This window comes from Platichthys flesus, chromosome 3 (genome assembly GCF_949316205.1).
Source record: "Platichthys flesus chromosome 3, fPlaFle2.1, whole genome shotgun sequence".
In the NCBI taxonomy this organism is placed as follows: domain Eukaryota; kingdom Metazoa; phylum Chordata; class Actinopteri; order Pleuronectiformes; family Pleuronectidae; genus Platichthys; species Platichthys flesus.
Window position 1 is genome coordinate 24959404 of NC_084947.1, and position 18568 is coordinate 24977971.

At 37.9% G+C, this 18568-nt stretch overlaps 44 non-coding genes across 44 annotated transcripts; 22 read left to right on the plus strand and 22 right to left on the minus strand.

Annotated features, from left to right (window-relative positions):
* Positions 1–247: 247 nt before the first annotated feature.
* trnar-ucg (transfer RNA arginine (anticodon UCG)) lies at positions 248–320 on the minus strand. The gene has a single exon. It is a non-coding gene; the product is annotated as a tRNA-Arg (tRNA).
* Positions 321–580: 260 nt separating this feature from the next.
* trnai-aau (transfer RNA isoleucine (anticodon AAU)) lies at positions 581–654 on the plus strand. The gene has a single exon. It is a non-coding gene; the product is annotated as a tRNA-Ile (tRNA).
* A 356-nt stretch (positions 655–1010) lies between these two features.
* On the minus strand, positions 1011–1083 carry trnar-ucg (transfer RNA arginine (anticodon UCG)). The gene has a single exon. It is a non-coding gene; the product is annotated as a tRNA-Arg (tRNA).
* A 261-nt stretch (positions 1084–1344) lies between these two features.
* On the plus strand, positions 1345–1418 carry trnai-aau (transfer RNA isoleucine (anticodon AAU)). The gene has a single exon. It is a non-coding gene; the product is annotated as a tRNA-Ile (tRNA).
* Positions 1419–1774: 356 nt separating this feature from the next.
* Positions 1775–1847, minus strand: trnar-ucg (transfer RNA arginine (anticodon UCG)). The gene has a single exon. It is a non-coding gene; the product is annotated as a tRNA-Arg (tRNA).
* A 261-nt stretch (positions 1848–2108) lies between these two features.
* On the plus strand, positions 2109–2182 carry trnai-aau (transfer RNA isoleucine (anticodon AAU)). The gene has a single exon. It is a non-coding gene; the product is annotated as a tRNA-Ile (tRNA).
* Positions 2183–2872: 690 nt separating this feature from the next.
* Positions 2873–2946, plus strand: trnai-aau (transfer RNA isoleucine (anticodon AAU)). The gene has a single exon. It is a non-coding gene; the product is annotated as a tRNA-Ile (tRNA).
* Positions 2947–3302: 356 nt separating this feature from the next.
* Positions 3303–3375, minus strand: trnar-ucg (transfer RNA arginine (anticodon UCG)). Its single transcript has one exon. It is a non-coding gene; the product is annotated as a tRNA-Arg (tRNA).
* A 261-nt stretch (positions 3376–3636) lies between these two features.
* On the plus strand, positions 3637–3710 carry trnai-aau (transfer RNA isoleucine (anticodon AAU)). The gene has a single exon. It is a non-coding gene; the product is annotated as a tRNA-Ile (tRNA).
* Positions 3711–4066: 356 nt separating this feature from the next.
* On the minus strand, positions 4067–4139 carry trnar-ucg (transfer RNA arginine (anticodon UCG)). The gene has a single exon. It is a non-coding gene; the product is annotated as a tRNA-Arg (tRNA).
* Positions 4140–4400: 261 nt separating this feature from the next.
* Positions 4401–4474, plus strand: trnai-aau (transfer RNA isoleucine (anticodon AAU)). The gene has a single exon. It is a non-coding gene; the product is annotated as a tRNA-Ile (tRNA).
* Positions 4475–4830: 356 nt separating this feature from the next.
* trnar-ucg (transfer RNA arginine (anticodon UCG)) lies at positions 4831–4903 on the minus strand. The gene has a single exon. It is a non-coding gene; the product is annotated as a tRNA-Arg (tRNA).
* A 261-nt stretch (positions 4904–5164) lies between these two features.
* trnai-aau (transfer RNA isoleucine (anticodon AAU)) lies at positions 5165–5238 on the plus strand. The gene has a single exon. It is a non-coding gene; the product is annotated as a tRNA-Ile (tRNA).
* A 355-nt stretch (positions 5239–5593) lies between these two features.
* On the minus strand, positions 5594–5666 carry trnar-ucg (transfer RNA arginine (anticodon UCG)). Its single transcript has one exon. It is a non-coding gene; the product is annotated as a tRNA-Arg (tRNA).
* A 258-nt stretch (positions 5667–5924) lies between these two features.
* trnai-aau (transfer RNA isoleucine (anticodon AAU)) lies at positions 5925–5998 on the plus strand. Its single transcript has one exon. It is a non-coding gene; the product is annotated as a tRNA-Ile (tRNA).
* A 356-nt stretch (positions 5999–6354) lies between these two features.
* trnar-ucg (transfer RNA arginine (anticodon UCG)) lies at positions 6355–6427 on the minus strand. Its single transcript has one exon. It is a non-coding gene; the product is annotated as a tRNA-Arg (tRNA).
* Positions 6428–6688: 261 nt separating this feature from the next.
* On the plus strand, positions 6689–6762 carry trnai-aau (transfer RNA isoleucine (anticodon AAU)). The gene has a single exon. It is a non-coding gene; the product is annotated as a tRNA-Ile (tRNA).
* A 356-nt stretch (positions 6763–7118) lies between these two features.
* trnar-ucg (transfer RNA arginine (anticodon UCG)) lies at positions 7119–7191 on the minus strand. Its single transcript has one exon. It is a non-coding gene; the product is annotated as a tRNA-Arg (tRNA).
* A 261-nt stretch (positions 7192–7452) lies between these two features.
* trnai-aau (transfer RNA isoleucine (anticodon AAU)) lies at positions 7453–7526 on the plus strand. The gene has a single exon. It is a non-coding gene; the product is annotated as a tRNA-Ile (tRNA).
* Positions 7527–8547: 1021 nt separating this feature from the next.
* On the minus strand, positions 8548–8620 carry trnar-ucg (transfer RNA arginine (anticodon UCG)). The gene has a single exon. It is a non-coding gene; the product is annotated as a tRNA-Arg (tRNA).
* A 261-nt stretch (positions 8621–8881) lies between these two features.
* Positions 8882–8955, plus strand: trnai-aau (transfer RNA isoleucine (anticodon AAU)). The gene has a single exon. It is a non-coding gene; the product is annotated as a tRNA-Ile (tRNA).
* Positions 8956–9311: 356 nt separating this feature from the next.
* trnar-ucg (transfer RNA arginine (anticodon UCG)) lies at positions 9312–9384 on the minus strand. Its single transcript has one exon. It is a non-coding gene; the product is annotated as a tRNA-Arg (tRNA).
* A 675-nt stretch (positions 9385–10059) lies between these two features.
* On the minus strand, positions 10060–10132 carry trnar-ucg (transfer RNA arginine (anticodon UCG)). The gene has a single exon. It is a non-coding gene; the product is annotated as a tRNA-Arg (tRNA).
* A 261-nt stretch (positions 10133–10393) lies between these two features.
* trnai-aau (transfer RNA isoleucine (anticodon AAU)) lies at positions 10394–10467 on the plus strand. Its single transcript has one exon. It is a non-coding gene; the product is annotated as a tRNA-Ile (tRNA).
* A 356-nt stretch (positions 10468–10823) lies between these two features.
* Positions 10824–10896, minus strand: trnar-ucg (transfer RNA arginine (anticodon UCG)). Its single transcript has one exon. It is a non-coding gene; the product is annotated as a tRNA-Arg (tRNA).
* Positions 10897–11157: 261 nt separating this feature from the next.
* Positions 11158–11231, plus strand: trnai-aau (transfer RNA isoleucine (anticodon AAU)). The gene has a single exon. It is a non-coding gene; the product is annotated as a tRNA-Ile (tRNA).
* A 673-nt stretch (positions 11232–11904) lies between these two features.
* Positions 11905–11978, plus strand: trnai-aau (transfer RNA isoleucine (anticodon AAU)). Its single transcript has one exon. It is a non-coding gene; the product is annotated as a tRNA-Ile (tRNA).
* Positions 11979–12334: 356 nt separating this feature from the next.
* On the minus strand, positions 12335–12407 carry trnar-ucg (transfer RNA arginine (anticodon UCG)). The gene has a single exon. It is a non-coding gene; the product is annotated as a tRNA-Arg (tRNA).
* Positions 12408–12668: 261 nt separating this feature from the next.
* Positions 12669–12742, plus strand: trnai-aau (transfer RNA isoleucine (anticodon AAU)). The gene has a single exon. It is a non-coding gene; the product is annotated as a tRNA-Ile (tRNA).
* Positions 12743–13098: 356 nt separating this feature from the next.
* On the minus strand, positions 13099–13171 carry trnar-ucg (transfer RNA arginine (anticodon UCG)). Its single transcript has one exon. It is a non-coding gene; the product is annotated as a tRNA-Arg (tRNA).
* A 261-nt stretch (positions 13172–13432) lies between these two features.
* trnai-aau (transfer RNA isoleucine (anticodon AAU)) lies at positions 13433–13506 on the plus strand. Its single transcript has one exon. It is a non-coding gene; the product is annotated as a tRNA-Ile (tRNA).
* A 356-nt stretch (positions 13507–13862) lies between these two features.
* Positions 13863–13935, minus strand: trnar-ucg (transfer RNA arginine (anticodon UCG)). Its single transcript has one exon. It is a non-coding gene; the product is annotated as a tRNA-Arg (tRNA).
* A 258-nt stretch (positions 13936–14193) lies between these two features.
* Positions 14194–14267, plus strand: trnai-aau (transfer RNA isoleucine (anticodon AAU)). Its single transcript has one exon. It is a non-coding gene; the product is annotated as a tRNA-Ile (tRNA).
* Positions 14268–14623: 356 nt separating this feature from the next.
* trnar-ucg (transfer RNA arginine (anticodon UCG)) lies at positions 14624–14696 on the minus strand. The gene has a single exon. It is a non-coding gene; the product is annotated as a tRNA-Arg (tRNA).
* A 261-nt stretch (positions 14697–14957) lies between these two features.
* On the plus strand, positions 14958–15031 carry trnai-aau (transfer RNA isoleucine (anticodon AAU)). The gene has a single exon. It is a non-coding gene; the product is annotated as a tRNA-Ile (tRNA).
* A 356-nt stretch (positions 15032–15387) lies between these two features.
* On the minus strand, positions 15388–15460 carry trnar-ucg (transfer RNA arginine (anticodon UCG)). Its single transcript has one exon. It is a non-coding gene; the product is annotated as a tRNA-Arg (tRNA).
* A 261-nt stretch (positions 15461–15721) lies between these two features.
* trnai-aau (transfer RNA isoleucine (anticodon AAU)) lies at positions 15722–15795 on the plus strand. Its single transcript has one exon. It is a non-coding gene; the product is annotated as a tRNA-Ile (tRNA).
* A 339-nt stretch (positions 15796–16134) lies between these two features.
* On the minus strand, positions 16135–16207 carry trnar-ucg (transfer RNA arginine (anticodon UCG)). Its single transcript has one exon. It is a non-coding gene; the product is annotated as a tRNA-Arg (tRNA).
* A 261-nt stretch (positions 16208–16468) lies between these two features.
* On the plus strand, positions 16469–16542 carry trnai-aau (transfer RNA isoleucine (anticodon AAU)). The gene has a single exon. It is a non-coding gene; the product is annotated as a tRNA-Ile (tRNA).
* Positions 16543–16881: 339 nt separating this feature from the next.
* On the minus strand, positions 16882–16955 carry trnar-ucg (transfer RNA arginine (anticodon UCG)). Its single transcript has one exon. It is a non-coding gene; the product is annotated as a tRNA-Arg (tRNA).
* Positions 16956–17216: 261 nt separating this feature from the next.
* trnai-aau (transfer RNA isoleucine (anticodon AAU)) lies at positions 17217–17290 on the plus strand. Its single transcript has one exon. It is a non-coding gene; the product is annotated as a tRNA-Ile (tRNA).
* A 356-nt stretch (positions 17291–17646) lies between these two features.
* Positions 17647–17719, minus strand: trnar-ucg (transfer RNA arginine (anticodon UCG)). Its single transcript has one exon. It is a non-coding gene; the product is annotated as a tRNA-Arg (tRNA).
* Positions 17720–17976: 257 nt separating this feature from the next.
* trnai-aau (transfer RNA isoleucine (anticodon AAU)) lies at positions 17977–18050 on the plus strand. The gene has a single exon. It is a non-coding gene; the product is annotated as a tRNA-Ile (tRNA).
* A 356-nt stretch (positions 18051–18406) lies between these two features.
* Positions 18407–18479, minus strand: trnar-ucg (transfer RNA arginine (anticodon UCG)). The gene has a single exon. It is a non-coding gene; the product is annotated as a tRNA-Arg (tRNA).
* Positions 18480–18568: the final 89 nt, after the last annotated feature.

An 18568-nucleotide genomic window follows, 5' to 3' on the forward strand; every position in this document is an offset into this window, starting at 1 on the left:
ACCTGTTTGTTCACTGACTATTACTGCCTGTATCCTCTCCAAGTAGTGAACAATAATATGCAGTTTTAAAGAAGAAAGTGTCTTGAATCCAAGAGATATGGAATAGAAAAACCACTTCATACTCTAAGACTTGTTTTGGTGTTAGTCAATTGTTGGTTGTTTTGTCATTGTGCGTACACCACATATAGCATTTCCGTTTTTACTTAAGGCACTACACTGTAGATATTTTTGTAAATTGAGGGACTTTCAACAACGAAGGGACTCGAACCCTCAATCTTCTGATTCGAAGTCAGACGCCTTGTCCATTAGGCCACGTGGTCTCAGCTTTCCTCATCTAAGGTTTATTTTATCGATATCCAATCATTTATAAAAGCTTCTCTGAATTAAAATACATGGCCGAAAGATTGTTCCATGAAATATCTAACTTTATTAAATTCTTTTTTTAACTATGTGTATGTGTACCAAATATCTCTAAAACGCATAGTGACTCATTCACCAAATCATACTGCACTTCAACTGTTGTTCACCCTGTGCAAATGAACACTGGAAAATAAATGGAGTTGATCCTCACTATAAACATGGCCGGTTAGCTCAGATGGTCAGAGCATGGTGCTAATAACGCCAAGGTCATGGGTTCAAGCCCCATACTGGCCAGTTGTTAGTAACAGATGCAAATCAATTTCACAAAAGCTAATCTGAATTATGGATGTCAGGAAGATTGCTCACTTGGTGAAATAACCAGCATGGACCGAATTCTAACTGCACCTGTTTGTTCACTGACTATTATTGCCTGTATCCTCTCCAAGTAGTGAACAATAATATGCAGTTTTAAAGAAGAAAGTGTCTTGAATCCAAGAGATATGGAATAGAAAAACCACTTCATACTCTAAGACTTGTTTTGGTGTTAGTCAATTGTTGGTTGTTTTGTCATTGTGCGTACACCACATATAGCATTTCCGTTTTTACTTAAGGCACTACACTGTAGATATTTTTGTAAATTGAGGGACTTTCAACAACGAAGGGACTCGAACCCTCAATCTTCTGATTCGAAGTCAGACGCCTTGTCCATTAGGCCACGTGGTCTCAGCTTTCCTCATCTAAGGTTTATTTTATCGATATCCAATCATTTATAAAAGCTTCTCTGAATTAAAATACATGGCCGAAAGATTGTTCCATGAAATATCTAACTTTATTGAAGTTCTTTTTTTAACTATGTGTATGTGTACCAAATATCTCTAAAACGCATAGTGACTCATTCACCAAATCATACTGCACTTCAACTGTTGTTCACCCTGTGCAAATGAACACTGGAAAATAAATGGAGTTGATCCTCACTCTAAACATGGCCGGTTAGCTCAGATGGTCAGAGCGTGGTGCTAATAACGCCAAGGTCATGGGTTCAAGCCCCATACTGGCCATGTTTTTGTAACAGATGCAAATCCATTTCACAAAAGCTTGTCTGAATAAGGGAACTCAGGAAGATTGCTCACTTGGTGAAATAACCAGCATGGACTGAATTCTAACTGCACCTGTTTGTTCACTGACTATTATTGCCTGTATCCTCTCCAAGTAATGAACAATAATATGCTGGTTTAAAGCACAATGTGTCTTGAATCCAAGAGATATGGAATAGAAAAACAATTTCATACACTAAGACTTGCTTTGGTGTTAGTCAATTGTTGGTTGTTTTGTCATTGTGCGTACACCACATATAGCATTTCCGTTTTTACTTAAGTCACTACACTGTAGATATTTTTGTAAATTGAGGGACTTTAAACCACGAAGGGACTCGAACCCTCAATCTTCTGATTCGAAGTCAGACGCCTTGTCCATTAGGCCACGTGGTCGTAGTTTTCCTCATCTAAGGTTTATTTTATCGATATCCAATCATTTAGAAAAGCTTCTCTGAATTAAAATACATGGCCGAAAGATTGTTCCATGAAATATCTAACTTTATTGAAGTTCTTTTTTTAACTATGTGTATGTGTACCAAATATCTCTAAAACGCATAGTGACTCATTCACCAAATCATACTGCACTTCAACTGTTGTTCACCCTGTGCAAATGAACACTGGAAAATAAATGGAGTTGATCCTCACTATAAACATGGCCGGTTAGCTCAGATGGTCAGAGCGTGGTGCTAATAACGCCAAGGTCATGGGTTCAAGCCCCATACTGGCCAGTTGTTAGTAACAGATGCAAATCAATTTCACAAAAGCTAATCTGAATTATGGATGTCAAGAAGATTGCTCACTTGGCGAAATAACCAGCATGGACCGAATTGTAACTGCACCTGTTTGTTCACTGACTATTATTGCCTGTATCGTCTCCAAGTAGTGAACAATAATATGCTGTTTTAAAGAAGAGAGTGTCTTGAATCCAAGAGATATGGAATAGAAAAACCACTTCATACTCTAAGCCTTGTTTTGGTGTTAGTCAATTGTTGGTTGTTTTGTCATTGTGCATACAAAACATATAGCATTTCCGTTTTTACTTAAGGCACTACACTGTAGATATTTTTGTAAATTGAGGGACTTTCAACAACGAAGTGACTCGAACCCTCAATCTTCTGATTCGAAGTCAGACGCCTTGTCCATTAGGCCACGTGGTCTCAGCTTTCCTCATCTAAGGTTTATTTTATCGATATCCAATCATTTATAAAAGCTTCTCTGAATTAAAATACATGGCCGAAAGATTGTTCCATGAAATATCTAACTTTATTGAAGTTCTTTTTTTAACTATGTGTATGTGTACCAAATATCTCTAAAACGCATAGTGACTCATTCACCAAATCATACTGCACTTCAACTGTTGTTCACCCTGTGCAAATGAACACTGGAAAATAAATGGAGTTGATCCTCACTATAAACATGGCCGGTTAGCTCAGATGGTCAGAGCGTGGTGCTAATAACGCCAAGGTCATGGGTTCAAGCCCCATACTGGCCAGTTGTTAGTAACAGATGCAAATCAATTTCACAAAAGCTAATCTGAATTATGGATGTCAAGAAGATTGCTCACTTGGCGAAATAACCAGCATGGACCGAATTGTAACTGCACCTGTTTGTTCACTGACTATTATTGCCTGTATCCTCTCCGAGTAGTGAACAATAATATGCAGTTTTAAAGAAGAAACTGTCTTGAATCCAAGAGATATGGAATAGAAAAACCACTTCATACTCTAAGCCTTGTTTTGGTGTTAGTCAATTGTTGGTTGTTTTGTCATTGTGCGTACACCACATATAGCATTTCCGTTTTTACTTAAGTCACTACACTGTAGATATTTTTGTAAATTGAGGGACTTTAAACCACGAAGGGACTCGAACCCTCAATCTTCTGATTCGAAGTCAGACGCCTTGTCCATTAGGCCACGTGGTCGTAGTTTTCCTCATCTAAGGTTTATTTTATCGATATCCAATCATTTAGAAAAGCTTCTCTGAATTAAAATACATGGCCGAAAGATTGTTCCATGAAATATCTAACTTTATTGAAGTTCTTTTTTTAACTAAGTGTAGGTGTACCAAATATCTCTAAAACGCATAGTGACTCATTCACCAAATCATACTGCACTTCAACTGTTGTTCACCCTGTGCAAATTACCCCTGGAAAATAAATGGAGTTGATCCTCACTATAAACATGGCCGGTTAGCTCAGATGGTCAGAGCATGAAGCTAATAACGCCAAGGTCATGGGTTCAAGCCCCATACTGGCCAGTTGTTAGTAACAGATGCAAATCAATTTCACAAAAGCTAATCTGAATTATGGATGTCAGGAAGATTGCTCACTTGGTGAAATAACCAGCATGGACCCAATTCTAACTGCACCTGTTTGTTCACTGACTATTATTGCCTGTATCCTCTCCAAGTAATGAACAATAATATGCTGGTTTAAAGCACAATGTGTCTTGAATCCAAGAGATATGGAATAGAAAAAACACTTCATACTCTAAGACTTGTTTTGGTGTTAGTCAATTGTTGGTTGTTTTGTCATTGTGCGTACTCCACATATAGCATTTCCGTTTTTACTTAAGGCACTACACTGTAGATATTTTTGTAAATTGAGGGACTTTCAACAACGAAGGGACTCGAACCCTCAATCTTCTGATTCGAAGTCAGACGCCTTGTCCATTAGGCCACGTGGTCTCAGCTTTCCTCATCTAAGGTTTATTTTATCGATATCCAATCATTTATAAAAGCTTCTCTGAATTAAAATACATGGCCGAAAGATTGTTCCATGAAATATCTAACTTTATTGAAGTTCTTTTTTTAACTATGTGTATGTGTACCAAATATCTCTAAAACGCATAGTGACTCATTCACCAAATCATACTGCACTTCAACTGTTGTTCACCCTGTGCAAATGAACACTGGAAAATAAATGGAGTTGATCCTCACTATAAACATGGCCGGTTAGCTCAGATGGTCAGAGCGTGGTGCTAATAACGCCAAGGTCATGGGTTCAAGCCCCATACTGGCCAGTTGTTAGTAACAGATGCAAATCAATTTCACAAAAGCTAATCTGAATTATGGATGTCAAGAAGATTGCTCACTTGGCGAAATAACCAGCATGGACCGAATTGTAACTGCACCTGTTTGTTCACTGACTATTATTGCCTGTATCCTCTCCAAGTAGTGAACAATAATATGCTGTTTTAAAGAAGAAAGTGTCTTGAATCCAAGAGATATGGAATAGAAAAACCACTTCATACTCTAAGCCTTGTTTTGGTGTTAGTCAATTGTTGGTTGTTTTGTCATTGTGCGTACACCACATATAGCATTTCCGTTTTTACTTAAGTCACTACACTGTAGATATTTTTGTAAATTGAGGGACTTTAAACCACGAAGGGACTCGAACCCTCAATCTTCTGATTCGAAGTCAGACGCCTTGTCCATTAGGCCACGTGGTCGTAGTTTTCCTCATCTAAGGTTTATTTTATCGATATCCAATCATTTAGAAAAGCTTCTCTGAATTAAAATACATGGCCGAAAGATTGTTCCATGAAATATCTAACTTTATTGAAGTTCTTTTTTTAACTATGTGTATGTGTACCAAATATCTCTAAAACGCATAGTGACTCATTCACCAAATCATACTGCACTTCAACTGTTGTTCACCCTGTGCAAATGAACACTGGAAAATAAATGGAGTTGATCCTCACTATAAACATGGCCGGTTAGCTCAGATGGTCAGAGCGTGGTGCTAATAACGCCAAGGTCATGGGTTCAAGCCCCATACTGGCCATGTTTTTGTAACAGATGCAAATCCATTTCACAAAAGCTTCTCTGAATAAGGGAACTCAGGAAGATTGCTCACTTGGTGAAATAACCAGCATGGACTGAATTCTAACTGCACCGGTTGTTCACTGACTATTATTGCCTGTATCGTCTCCAAGTAGTGAACAATAATATGCTGGTTTAAAGCACAATGTGTCTTGAATCCAAGAGATATGGAATAGAAAAACAATTTCATACACTAAGACTTGCTTTGGTGTTAGTCAATTGTTGGTTGTTTTGTCATTGTGCATACACCACATATAGCATTTCCTTTTTTACTTAAGGCACTACACTGTAGATATTTTTATAAATTGAGGGACTTTAAACCACGAAGGGACTCGAACCCTCAATCTTCTGATTCGAAGTCAGACGCCTTGTCCATTAGGCCACGTGGTCGTAGTTTTCCTCATCTGTTTATTTTATCGATATCCAATCATTTAGAAAAGCTTCTCTGAATTAAAATACATGGCCGAAAGATTGTTCCATGAAATATCTAACTTTATTGAAGTTCTTTTTTTAACTATGTGTATGTGTACCAAATATCTCTAAAACGCATAGTGACTCATTCACCAAATCATACTGCACTTCAACTGTTGTTCACCCTGTGCAAATGAACACTGGAAAATAAATGGAGTTGATCCTCACTATAAACATGGCCGGTTAGCTCAGATGGTCAGAGCATGGTGCTAATAACGCCAAGGTCATGGGTTCAAGCCCCATACTGGCCAGTTGTTAGTAACAGATGCAAATCAATTTCACAAAAGCTAATCTGAATTATGGATGTCAGGAAGATTGCTCACTTGGTGAAATAACCAGCATGGACCGAATTCTAACTGCACCTGTTTGTTCACTGACTATTATTGCCTGTATCCTCTCCAAGTAGTGAACAATAATATGCTGGTTTAAAGCACAATGTGTCTTGAATCCAAGAGATATGGAATAGAAAAACAATTTCATACACTAAGACTTGCTTTGGTGTTAGTCAATTGTTGGTTGTTTTGTCATTGTGCATACACCACATATAGCATTTCCGTTTTTACTTAAGGCACTACACTGTAGATATTTTTATAAGTTGAGGGACTTTAAACCACGAAGGGACTCGAACCCTCAATCTTCTGATTCGAAGTCAGACGCCTTGTCCATTAGGCCACGTGGTCGTAGTTTTCCTCGACTAAGGTTTATTTTATCGATATCCAATCATTTAGAAAAGCTTCTCTGAATTAAAATACATGGCCGAAAGATTGTTCCATGAAATATCTAACTTTATTGAAGTTCTCTTTTTAACTATGTGTATGTGTACCAAATATCTCTAAAACGCATAGTGACTCATTCACCAAATCATACTGCACTTCAACTGTTGTTCACCCTGTGCAAATGAACACTGGAAAATAAATGGAGTTGATCCTCACTATAAACATGGCCGGTTAGCTCAGATGGTCAGAGCGTGGTGCTAATAACGCCAAGGTCATGGGTTCAAGCCCCATACTGGCCAGTTGTTAGTAACAGATGCAAATCCATTTCACAAAAGCTAATCTGAATTATGGATGTCAGGAAGATTGCTCACTTGGTGAAATAACCAGCATCGACCGAATTCTAACTGCACCTGTTTGTTCACTGACTATTATTGCCTGTATCCTCTCCAAGTAGTGAACAATAATATGCTGGTTTAAAGAATAGAGTGTCTTGAATCCAAGAGATATGGAATAGAAAAACCATTTCATACTCTAAGACTTGTTTTGGTGTTAGTGAATTGTTGGTTGTTTTGTCATTGTGCATACACCACATATAGCATTTCCGTTTTTACTTAAGGCACTACACTGTAGATATTTTTGTAAATTGAGGGACTTTAAACCACGAAGGGACTCGAACCCTCAATCTTCTGATTCGAAGTCAGACGCCTTGTCCATTAGGCCACGTGGTCGTAGTTTTCCTCGACTAAGGTTTATTTTATCGATATCCAATCATTTAGAAAAGCTTCTCTGAATTAAAATACATGGCCGAAAGATTGTTCCATGAAATATCTAACTTTATTGAAGTTCTTTTTTTAACTATGTGTATGTGTACCAAATATCTCTAAAACGCATAGTGACTCATTCACCAAATCATACTGCACTTCAACTGTTGTTCACCCTGTGCAAATGAACACTGGAAAATAAATAGAGTTGATCCTCACTATAAACATGGCCGGTTATCTCAGACGGTCAGAGCGTGGTGCTAATAACGCCAAGGTCATGGGTTCAAGCCCCATACTGGCCAGTTGTAAGTAACAGATGCAAATCCATTTCACAAAAGCTTCTCTGAATAAGGGAACTCAGGAAGATTGCTCACTTGGTGAAATAACCATCATGGACTGAATTCTAACTGCACCTGTTTGTTCACTGACTATTATTGCCTGTATCCTCTCCAAGTAGTGAACAATAATATGCTGTTTTAAAGAACAGAGTGTCTTGAATCCAAGAGATATCGAATAGAAAAACCACTTCATACTCTAAGACTTGTTTTGGTGTTAGTCAATTGTTGGTTGTTTTGTCATTGTGCGTACACCACATATAGCATTTCCGTTTTTACTTAAGGCACTACACTGTAGATATTTTTGTAAATTGAGGGACTTTCAACAACGAAGGGACTCGAACCCTCAATCTTCTTATTCGAAGTCAGACGCCTTGTCCATTAGGCCACGTGGTCTCAGCTTTCCTCATCTAAGGTTTATTTTATCGATATCCAATCATTTATAAAAGCTTCTCTCAATTAAAATACATGGCCGAAAGATTGTTCCATGAAATATCTAACTTTATTGAAGTTCTTTTTTTAACTATGTGTATGTGCACCAAATATCTCTAAAACGCATAGTGACTCATTCACCAAATCATACTGCACTACAACTGTTGTTCACCCTGTGCAAATGAACACTGGAAAATAAATGGAGTTGATCCTCACTATAAACATGGCCGGTTAGCTCAGATGGTCAGAGCGTGGTGCTAATAACGCCAAGGTCATACTGGCCATGTTTTTGTAACAGATGCAAATCCATTTCACAAAAGCTTCTCTGAATAAGGGAACTCAGGAAGATTGCTCACTTGGTGAAATAACCAGCATGGACTGAATTCTAACTGCACCTGTTTGTTCACTGACTATTATTGCCTGTATCCTCTCCAAGTAGTGAACAATAATATGCTGGCCGAAAGATTGTTTTGTCATTGTGCATACACCACATATAGCATTTCCGTTTTTACTTAAGGCACTACACTGTAGATATTTTTGTAAATTGAGGGACTTTAAACCACGAAGGGACTCGAACCCTCAATCTTCTGATTCGAAGTCAGACGCCTTGTCCATTAGGCCACGTCGTCGTAGTTTTCCTCGACTAAGGTTTATTTTATCGATATCCAATCATTTAGAAAAGCTTCTCTGAATTAAAATACATGGCCGAAAGATTGTTCCATGAAATATCTAACTTTATTGAAGTTCTTTTTTTAACTATGTGTATGTGTACCAAATATCTCTAAAACGCATAGTGACTCATTCACCAAATCATACTGCACTTCAACTGTTGTTCACCCTGTGCAAATGAACACTGGAAAATAAATAGAGTTGATCCTCACTATAAACATGGCCGGTTAGCTCAGACGGTCAGAGCGTGGAGCTAATAACGCCAAGGTCATTGGTTCAAGCCCCATACTGGCCAGTTGTTAGTAACAGATGCAAATCCATTTCACAAAAGCTTCTCTGAATAAGGGAACTCAGGAAGATTGCTCACTTGGTGAAATAACCATCATGGACCGAATTCTAACTGCACCTGTTTGTTCACTGACTATTATTGCCTGTATCCTCTCCAAGTAGTGAACAATAATATGCTGTTTTAAAGAACAGAGTGTCTTGAATCCAAGAGATATGGAATAGAAAAACCACTTCATACTCTAAGACTTGTTTTGGTGTTAGTCAATTGTTGGTTGTTTTGTCATTGTGCGTACACCACATATAGCATTTCCGTTTTTACTTAAGGCACTACACTGTAGATATTTTTGTAAATTGAGGGACTTTCAACAACGAAGGGACTCGAACCCTCAATCTTCTGATTCGAAGTCAGACGCCTTGTCCATTAGGCCACGTGGTCTCAGCTTTCCTCATTTAAGGTTTATTTTATCGATATCCAATCATTTATAAAAGCGTCTCTCAATTAAAATACATGGCCGAAAGATTGTTCCATGAAATATCTAACTTTATTGAAGTTCTTTTTTTAACTATGTGTATGTGCACCAAATATCTCTAAAACGCATAGTGACTCATTCACCAAATCATACTGCACTACAACTGTTGTTCACCCTGTGCAAATGAACACTGGAAAATAAATGGAGTTGATCCTCACTATAAACATGGCCGGTTAGCTCAGATGGTCAGAGCGTGGTGCTAATAACGCCAAGGTCATACTGGCCATGTTTTTGTAACAGATGCAAATCCATTTCACAAAAGCTTCTCTGAATAAGGGAACTCAGGAAGATTGCTCACTTGGTGAAATAACCAGCATGGACTGAATTCTAACTGCACCTGTTTGTTCACTGACTATTATTGCCTGTATCCTCTCCAAGTAGTGAACAATAATATGCTGGCCTAAAGCACAATGTGTCTTGAATCCAAGAGATATGGAATAGAAAAACAATTTCATACACTAAGACTTGCTTTGGTGTTAGTCAATTGTTGGTTGTTTGTCATTGTGCGTACACCACATATAGCATTTCCGTTTTTACTTAAGGCACTACACTGAAGATATTTTTATAAATTGAGGGACTTTAAACCACGAAGGGACTCGAACCCTCAATCTTCTGATTCGAAGTCAGACGCCTTATCCATTAGGCCACGTGGTCTCAGCTTTCCTCATTGAAAGTTTATTTTATCCATATCCAATCATTTATAAAAGCTTCTCTCAATTAAAATACATGGCCGAAAGATTGTTCCATGAAATATCTAACTTTATTGAAGTTCTTTTTTTAACTATGTGTATGTGTACCAAATATCTCTAAAACGCATAGTGACTCATTCACCAAATCAAACTGCACTTCAACTGTTGTTCACCCTGTGCAAATGAACACTGGAAAATAAATGGAGTTGATCCTCACTATAAACATGGCCGGTTAGCTCAGATGGTCAGAGCGTGGTGCTAATAACGCCAAGGTCATGGGTTCAAGCCCCATACTGGCCATGTTTTTGTAACAGATGCAAATCCATTTCACAAAAGCTTCTCTGAATAAGGGAACTCAGGAAGATTGCTCACTTGGTGAAATAACCAGCATGGACTGAATTCTAACTGCACCTGTTTGTTCACTGACTATTATTGCCTGTATCGTCTCCGAGTAGTGAACAATAATATGCTGGTTTAAAGCACAATGTGTCTTGAATCCAAGAGATATGGAATAGAAAAACAATTTCATACACTAAGACTTGCTTTGGTGTTAGTCAATTGTTGGTTGTTTTGTCATTGTGCGTACAACACATATAGCATTTCCGTTTTTACTTAAGGCACTACACTGAAGATATTTTTATAAATTGAGGGACTTTAAACCACGAAGGGACTCGAACCCTCAATCTTCTGATTCGAAGTCAGACGCCTTGTCCATTAGGCCACGTGGTCTCAGCTTTCCTCATCTAAGGTTTATTTTATCGATATCCAATCATTTATAAAAGCTTCTCTCAATTAAAATACATGGCCGAAAGATTGTTCCATGAAATATCTAACTTTATTGAAGTTCTTTTTTTAACTATGTGTATGTGTACCAAATATCTCTAAAACGCATAGTGACTCATTCACCAAATCATACTGCACTTCAACTGTTGTTCACCCTGTGCAAATGAACACTGGAAAATAAATGGAGTTGATCCTCATTATAAACATGGCCGGTTAGCTCAGATGGTCAGAGCGTGGTGCTAATAACGCCAAGGTCATGGTTTCAAGCCCCATACTGGCCATGTTTTTGTAACAGATGCAAATCCATTTCACAAAAGCTTCTCTGAATAAGGGAACTCAGGAAGATTGCTCACTTGGTGAAATAACCAGCATGGACTGAATTCTAACTGCACCGGTTTGTTCACTGACTATTATTGCCTGTATCGTCTCAAAGTAGTGAACAATAATATGCTGGTTTAAAGCACAATGTGTCTTGAATCCAAGAGATATGGAATAGAAAAGCAACTTTATACAGTAAGACTTGTTTCTGTGGTTATGTCAATGTGTGTTCACCACATGTAGCATTTCCGTTTTTACTTAAGTCACTACACTGTAGATATTTTTGTAAATTGAGGGACTTTCAACAACGAAGGAACTCGAACCCTCAATCTTCTGATTCGAAGTCAGACGCCTTGTCCATTAGGCCACGTGGTCTCAGCTTTCCTCATCTAAGGTTTATTTTATCGATATCCAATCATTTATAAAAGCTTCTCTGAATTAAAATACATGGCCGAAAGATTGTTCCATGAAATATCTAACTTTATTGAAGTTCTTTTTTTAACTATGTGTATGTGCACCAAATATCTCTAAAACGCATAGTGACTCATTCACCAAATCATACTGCACTTCAACTGTTGTTCACCCTGTGCAAATGAACACTGGAAAATAAATGGAGTTGATCCTCACTATAAACATGGCCGGTTAGCTCAGATGGTCAGAGCTTGGTGCTAATAACGCCAAGGTCATGGGTTCAAGCCCCATACTGGCCATGTTTTTGTAACAGATGCAAATCCATTTCACAAAAGCTAATCTGAATTATGGATGTCAGGAAGATTGCTCACTTGGTGAAATAACCAGCATGGACCGAATTCTAACTGCACCGGTTTGTTCACTGACTATTATTGCCTGTATCCTCTCCAAGTAGTGAACAATAATATGCAGTTTTAAAGAAGAAAGTGTCTTGAATCCAAGAGATATGGAATAGAAAAACCACTTCATACTCTAAGACTTGTTTTGGTGTTAGTCAATTGTTGGTTGTTTTGTCATTGTGCGTACACCACATATAGCATTTCCGTTTTTACTTAAGGCACTACACTGTAGATATTTTTGTAAATTGAGGGACTTTCAACAACGAAGGGACTCGAACCCTCAATCTTCTGATTCGAAGTCAGACGCCTTGTCCATTAGGCCACGTGGTCTCAGCTTTCCTCATCTAAGGTTTATTTTATCGATATCCAATCATTTATAAAAGCTTCTCTGAATTAAAATACATGGCCGAAAGATTGTTCCATGAAATATCTAACTTTATTGAAGTTCTTTTTTTAACTATGTGTATGTGTACCAAATATCTCTAAAACGCATAGTGACTCATTCACCAAATCATACTGCACTTCAACTGTTGTTCACCCTGTGCAAATGAACACTGGAAAATAAATGGAGTTGATCCTCACTATAAACATGGCCGGTTAGCTCAGATGGTCAGAGCGTGGTGCTAATAACGCCAAGGTCATGGGTTCAAGCCCCATACTGGCCAGTTGTTAGTAACAGATGCAAATCAATTTCACAAAAGCTAATCTGAATTATGGATGTCAAGAATATTGCTCACTTGGCGAAATAACCAGCATGGACCGAATTGTAACTGCACGTGTTTGTTCACTGACTATTATTGCCTGTATCCTCTCCAAATAGTGAACAATAATATGCTGTTTTAAAGAATAAAGTGTCTTGAATCCAAGAGATATGGAATAGAAAAACCACTTCATACTCTAAGCCTTGTTTTGGTGTTAGTCAATTGTTGGTTGTTTTGTCATTGTGCGTACACCACATATAGCATTTCCGTTTTTACTTAAGTCACTACACTGCAGATATTTTTGTAAATTGAGGGACTTTAAACCACGAAGGGACTCGAACCCTCAATCTTCTGATTCGAAGTCAGACGCCTTGTCCATTAGGCCACGTGGTCGTAGTTTTCCTCATCTAAGGTTTATTTTATCGATATCCAATCATTTAGAAAAGCTTCTCTGAATTAAAATACATGGCCGAAAGATTGTTCCATGAAATATCTAACTTTATTGAAGTTCTTTTTTTAACTATGTGTATGTGTACCAAATATCTCTAAAACGCATAGTGACTCATTCACCAAATCATACTGCACTTCAACTGTTGTTCACCCTGTGCAAATGAACACTGGAAAATAAATGGAGTTGATCCTCACTATAAACATGGCCGGTTAGCTCAGATGGTCAGAGCGTGGTGCTAATAACGCCAAGGTCATGGGTTCAAGCCCCATACTGGCCATGTTTTTGTAACAGATGCAAATCCATTTCACAAAAGCTTCTCTGAATAAGGGAACTCAGGAAGATTGCTCACTTGGTGAAATAACCAGCATGGACTGAATTCTAACTGCACCGGTTTGTTCACTGACTATTATTGCCTGTATCGTCTCCAAGTAGTGAACAATAATATGCTGGTTTAAAGCACAATGTGTCTTGAATCCAAGAGATATGGAATAGAAAAATAATTTCATACACTAAGACTTGCTTTGGTGTTAGTCAATTGTTGGTTGTTTTGTCATTGTGCATACACCACATATAGCATTTCCTTTTTTACTTAAGGCACTACACTGTAGATATTTTTATAAATTGAGGGACTTTAAACCACGAAGGGACTCGAACCCTCAATCTTCTGATTCGAAGTCAGACGCCTTGTCCATTAGGCCACGTGGTCGTAGTTTTCCTCATCTGTTTATTTTATCGATATCCAATCATTTAGAAAAGCTTCTCTGAATTAAAATACATGGCCGAAAGATTGTTCCATGAAATATCTAACTTTATTGAAGTTCTTTTTTTAACTATGTGTATGTGTACCAAATATCTCTAAAACGCATAGTGACTCATTCACCAAATCATACTGCACTTCAACTGTTGTTCACCCTGTGCAAATGAACACTGGAAAATAAATGGAGTTGATCCTCACTATAAACATGGCCGGTTAGCTCAGATGGTCAGAGCATGGTGCTAATAACGCCAAGGTCATGGGTTCAAGCCCCATACTGGCCAGTTGTTAGTAACAGATGCAAATCAATTTCACAAAAGCTAATCTGAATTATGGATGTCAGGAAGATTGCTCACTTGGTGAAATAACCAGCATGGACTGAATTCTAACTGCACTGGTTTGTTCACTGACTATTATTGCCTGTATCGTCTCCAAGTAGTGAACAATAATATGCTGGTTTAAAGCACAATGTGTCTTGAATCCAAGAGATATGGAATAGAAAAACAATTTCATACACTAAGACTTGCTTTGGTGTTAGTCAATTGTTGGTTGTTTTGTCATTATGCATACACCACATATAGCATTTCCGTTTTTACTTAAGGCACTACACTGTAGATATTTTTATAAAGTGAGGGACTTTAAACCACGAAGGGACTCAAACCCTCAATCTTCTGATTCGAAGTCAGACGCCTTGTCCATTAGGCCACGTGGTCATAGTTTTCCTCATCTAAGGTTTATTTTATCGATATCCAATCTTTTAGAAAAGCTTCTCTGAATTAAAATACATGGCCGAAAGATTGTTCCATGAAATATCTAACTTTATTGAAGTTCTTTTTTTAACTATGTGTATGTGTACCAAATATCTCTAAAACGCATAGTGACTCATTCACCAAATCATACTGCACTTCAACTGTTGTTCACCCTGTGCAAATGAACATTGGAGAATAAATGGAGTTGATCCTCACTATAAACATGGCCGGTTAGCTCAGATGGTCAGAGCGTGGTGCTAATAACGCCAAGGTCATGGGTTCAAGCCCCATACTGGCCATGTTTTTGTAACAGATGCAAATCCATTTCACAAAAGCTTCTCTGAATAAGGGAACTCAGGAAGATTGCTCACTTGGTGAAATAACCAGCATGGACTGAATTCTAACTGCACCGGTTTGTTCACTGACTATTATTGCCTGTATCGTCTCCGAGTAGTGAACAATAATATGCTGGTTTAAAGCACAATGTGTCTTGAATCCAAGAGATATGGAATAGAAAAACAATTTCATACACTAAGACTTGCTTTGGTGTTAGTCAATTGTTGGTTGTTTTGTCATTGTGCATACACCACATATAGCATTTCCGTTTTTACTTAAGGCACTACACTGTAGATATTTTTATAAATTGAGGGACTTTAAACCACGAAGGGACTCGAACCCTCAATCTTCTGATTCGAAGTCAGACGCCTTGTCCATTAGGCCACGTGGTCGTAGTTTTCCTCGACTAAGGTTTATTTTATCGATATCCAATCATTTAGAAAAGCTTCTCTTAATTAAAATACATGGCCGAAAGATTGTTCCATGAAATATCTAACTTTATTGAAGTTCTTTTTTTAACTATGTGTATGTGTACCAAATATCTCTAAAACGCATAGTGACTCATTCACCAAATCATACTGCACTTCAACTGTTGTTCACCCTGTGCAAATGAACATTGGAAAATAAATGGAGTTGATCCTCACTATAAACATGGCCGGTTAGCTCAGATGGTCAGAGCGTGGTGCTAATAACGCCAAGGTCATGGGTTCAAGCCCCATACTGGCCAGTTGTTAGTAACAGATGCAAATCCATTTCACAAAAGCTTCTCTGAATAAGGAAACTCAGGAAGATTGCTCACTTGGTGAAATAACCAGCATGGACCGAATTCTAACTGCGCCTGTTTGTTCACTGACTATTATTGCCTGTATCCTCTCCAAGTAATGAACAATAATATGCTGGTTTAAAGCATAATGTGTCTTGAATCCAAGAGATATGGAATAGAAAAGCAACTTTATACAGTAATACTTGTTTCTGTGGTTATGTCAATGTGTGTTCACCACATGTAGCATTTCCGTTTTTACTTAAGTCACTACACTGTAGATATTTTTGTAAATTGAGGGACTTTAAACCACGAAGGGACTCGAACCCTCAATCTTCTGATTCGAAGTCAGACGCCTTGTCCATTAGGCCACGTGGTCTCAGCTTTCCTCATTGAAAGTTTATTTTATCGATATCCAATCATTTATAAAAGCTTCTCTCAATTAAAATACATGGCCGAAAGATTGTTCCATGAAATATCTAACTTTATTGAAGTTCTTTTTTTAACTATGTGTATGTGTACCAAATATCTCTAAAACGCATAGTGACTCATTCACCAAATCATACTGCACTTCAACTGTTGTTCACCCTGTGCAAATGAACACTGGAAAATAAATGGAGTTGATCCTCACTATAAACATGGCCGGTTAGCTCAGATGGTCAGAGCGTGGTGCTAATAACGCCAAGGTCATGGGTTCAAGCCCCATACTGGCCAGTTGTTAGTAACAGATGCAAATCAATTTCACAAAAGCTAATCTGAATTATGGATGTCAAGAAGATTGCTCACTTGGCGAAATAACCAGCATGGACCGAATTGTAACTGCACCTGTTTGTTCACTGACTATTATTGCCTGTATCCTCTCCAAATAGTGAACAATAATATGCTGTTTTAAAAAAGAAAGTGTCTTGAATCCAAGACATATGGAATAGAAAAGCAACTTTATACAGTAATACTTGTTTCTGTGGTTATGTCAATGTGTGTTCACCACATGTAGCATTTCCGTTTTTACTTAAGTCACTACACTGTAGATATTTTTGTAAATTGAGGGACTTTAAACCACGAAGGGACTCGAACCCTCAATCTTCTGATTCGAAGTCAGACGCCTTTGTCCATTAGGCCACGTGGTCTCAGCTTTCCTCATTGAAAGTTTATTTTATCGATATCCAATCATTTATAAAAGCTTCTCTCAATTAAAATACATGGCTGAAAGATTGTTCCATGAAATATCTAACTTTATTGAAGTTCTTTTTTTAACTATGTGTATGTGTACCAAATATCTCTAAAACGCATAGTGACTCATTCACCAAATCATACTGCACTTCAACTGTTGTTCACCCTGTGCAAATGAACACTGGAAAATAAATGGAGTTGATCCTCACTATAAACATGGCCGGTTAGCTCAGATGGTCAGAGCGTGGTGCTAATAACGCCAAGGTCATGGGTTCAAGCCCCATACTGGCCATGTTTTTGTAACAGATGCAAATCCATTTCACAAAAGCTTCTCTGAATAAGGGAACTCAGGAAGATTGCTCACTTGGTGAAATAACCAGCATGGACTGAATTCTAACTGCACCGGTTTGTTCACTGACTATTATTGCCTGTATCGTCTCCAAGTAGTGAACAATAATATGCTGGTTTAAAGCACAATGTGTCTTGAATCCAAGAGATATGGAATAGAAAAATAATTTCATACACTAAGACTTGCTTTGGTGTTAGTCAATTGTTGGTTGTTTTGTCATTGTGCATACACCACATATAGCATTTCCGTTTTTACTTAAGGCACTACACTGTAGATATTTTTATAAATTGAGGGACTTTAAACCACGAAGGGACTCGAACCCTCAATCTTCTGATTCGAAGTCAGACGCCTTGTCCATTAGGCCACGTGGTCGTAGTTTTCCTCATCTGTTTATTTTATCGATATCCAATCATTTAGAAAAGCTTCTCTGAATTAAAATACATGGCCGAAAGATTGTTCCATGAAATATCTAACTTATTGAAGTTCTTTTTTTAACTATGTGTATGTGTACCAAATATCTCTAAAACGCATAGTGACTCATTCACCAAATCATACTGCACTTCAACTGTTGTTCACCCTGTGCAAATGAACACTGGAAAATAAATGGAGTTGATCCTCACTATAAACATGGCCGGTTAGCTCAGATGGTCAGAGCATGGTGCTAATAACGCCAAGGTCATGGGTTCAAGCCCCATACTGGCCAGTTGTTAGTAACAGATGCAAATCAATTTCACAAAAGCTAATCTGAATTATGGATGTCAGGAAGATTGCTCACTTGGTGAAATAACCAGCATGGACTGAATTCTAACTGCACTGGTTTGTTCAGTGACTATTATTGCCTGTATCGTCTCCAAGTAGTGAACAATAATATGCTGGTTTAAAGCACAATGTGTCTTGAATCCAAGAGATATGGAATAGAAAAACAATTTCATACACTAAGACTTGCTTTGGTGTTAGTCAATTGTTGGTTGTTTTGTCATTATGCATACACCACATATAGCATTTCCGTTTTTACTTAAGGCACTACACTGTAGATATTTTTATAAAGTGAGGGACTTTAAACCACGAAGGGACTCAAACCCTCAATCTTCTGATTCGAAGTCAGACGCCTTGTCCATTAGGCCACGTGGTCATAGTTTTCCTCATCTAAGGTTTATTTTATCGATATCCAATCTTTTAGAAAAGCTTCTCTGAATTAAAATACATGGCCGAAAGATTGTT